The following is a 2,500-nucleotide window of genomic DNA, read 5'->3' as shown; positions in this document are numbered from 1 at the left end:
GACCACCCGTGCTCCCAACTGAGCTTGCCGCTGCCGACAGAGGCCCGGGAGCGTGCTGTCGTGGCATTGCCGGCGGGAGACAACACGCGCCACCTACGGTGACCGGCAGCTCCAACGCCAGCGCCACAGAAGGACAAAAGCCCCACTTGGGTGCCGAAGCGAACTCTCCCAGCACAGCGCACGCGCCAACACGTCCGCACAGCTGCGATACAAACCACCTGCGAGAACCGCAGAGGCGACCGAGCAGCAGACGGCGTCGCGGCGCCGAGCGCCGGGCGGCGGCGCATCCTCAGCGCACACAGTCCTCAATCGGACCAGCACACTGCAGATGTCCACCGCGCTTCGCACCGGGCCCGCGAGGACCTACTTTGGCCGCACGGCGCCGCGTGCAGGGTGCGCCGGCGCGCAGCTGCGCCGCCTGCCGCCTCCGTCGGCCGGCGCGCCTGCCACTGGCCGCCCCCACCAGCCGGCTGTAGCGCGTGCGCCCACGCACCGCGCGGCCAGCACGCCGGGAGGCCCCCCCTCACCGGCCGGGGACGGTCCCACCCAGCCACCGCCGCGTATCGCTTCACACCCAGATGCCATTCACGTTCGTGGGCATGGTGGGTATCGCTGGAACAACCGGTTGGTAGCTCAACCGATCGTCGCCATCACTGATTCACCTCTAGCGAGAACAACCGCACCACAACGGTTTACCAGTTGTTCATTTGCGTAACGTCACCAGCAAACGTAGGCGTCCATCGCCATTTGCAAATTCAACGATTGTTGCATGCCTGTGTCAGGTGTCACGACACACTATGTCTGCCCACATACACGCAACAACATGTGCACGCTTCGCGAACACGTGGAAGGTGGCCCCCGTACGTATGCGATGTCCATTGCGCGAACGACTGTCAACCGGCCTCTGTCGCATGTCGCAGATGTGGAACGCAGTGCACCATGCTATCACGGTGTGTGAGAAGAGACGACTACGTCTGACAACACGCGCCACTACATCAACAGACGGCTCATGCTGATCGCCATCCAGGGCATACCACACTGCAATCCAGCTCTTATAGGGAGACGACACGTAGCTGAGTGCACAACATTTGGACCGCATGGTTCGCCGTTGTTGGCGCAGTCGTTGTACGGTCACATGTACCACGATGTATCATTCAGTACATGAGGACCAATGTGCAGTACAGTGTGTGATTTGGACGTACAACATCAGCGGACAGTTGACACAGGCCGTACCACAGCGTAGGCTAAGTGCTTCGCCATGCGAATGCCAATGAACAACTGCAAATGCCAATGAACAACTGCAAAGGGCATTGAGCATGTACGTCCTGCTGCCATCCACATTACAGTGTATAGCTGCAAGGTGTTTAACATGAAGCGATACACTGGGGACCGGGCAGTGCGAGTAGCAAACTATATTGCGGGGGTTGCAGTTAGGCAACACTACACTAATTTAACGCGTCGTATGACAATTACAGAGCAGGTTAAGGCCCAACGTGTGTTGGGTTAAGGCCCAACGTGTGTTGGGTTAAGGCCCAACGTGTGTTGGGTTAAGGCCCAACGTGTGTTGGGTTAAGGCCCAACGTGTGTTGGGTTAAGGCCCAACGTGTGTTGGGTTAAGGCCCAACGTGTGTTGGGTTAAGGCCCAACGTGTGTTGGGTTAAGGCCCAACGTGTGTTGGGTTAAGGCCCAACGTGTGTTGGGTTAAGGCCCAACGTGTGTTGGGTTAAGGCCCAACGTGTGTTGGGTTAAGGCCCAACGTGTGTTGGGTTAAGGCCCAACGTGTGTTGGGTTAAGGCCCAACGTGTGTTGGGTTAAGGCCCAACGTGTGTTGGGTTAAGGCCCAACGTGTGTTGGGTTAAGGCCCAACATAGGTTGGGTTAAGGCCCAACATAGGTTGGGTTAAGGCCCAACATAGGTTGGGTTAAGGCGCAACATAGGTTGGGTTAAGGCGCAACATAGGTTGGGTTAAGGCGCAACATAGGTTGGGTTAAGGCGCAACATAGGTTGGGTTAAGGCGCAACATAGGTTGGGTTAAGGCGCAACATAGGTTGGGTTAAGGCGCAACATAGGTTGGGTTAAGGCGCAACATAGGTTAGGTTAAGGCGCAACATAGGTTAGGTTAAGGCGCAACATAGGTTAGGTTAAGGCGCAACATAGGTTAGGTTAAGGCGCAACATAGGTTAGGTTAAGGCGCAACATAGGTTAGGTTAAGGCGCAACATAGGTTAGGTTAAGGCGCAACATAGGTTAGGTTAAGGCGCAACATAGGTTAGGTTAAGGCGCAACATAGGTTAGGTTAAGGCGCAACATAGGTTAGGTTAAGGCGCAACATAGGTTAGGTTAAGGCGCAACATAGGTTAGGTTAAGGCGCAACATAGGTTAGGTTAAGGCGCAACATAGGTTAGGTTAAGGCGCAACATAGGTTAGGTTAAGGCGCAACATAGGTTAGGTTAAGGCGCAACATAGGTTAGGTTAAGGCGCAACATAGGTTAGGTTAAGGC

Source organism: Schistocerca serialis, unplaced genomic scaffold, assembly GCF_023864345.2.
Source record: "Schistocerca serialis cubense isolate TAMUIC-IGC-003099 unplaced genomic scaffold, iqSchSeri2.2 HiC_scaffold_567, whole genome shotgun sequence".
Taxonomy (NCBI): domain Eukaryota; kingdom Metazoa; phylum Arthropoda; class Insecta; order Orthoptera; family Acrididae; genus Schistocerca; species Schistocerca serialis.
Note: the sequence above shows the minus strand (reverse complement) of the source record.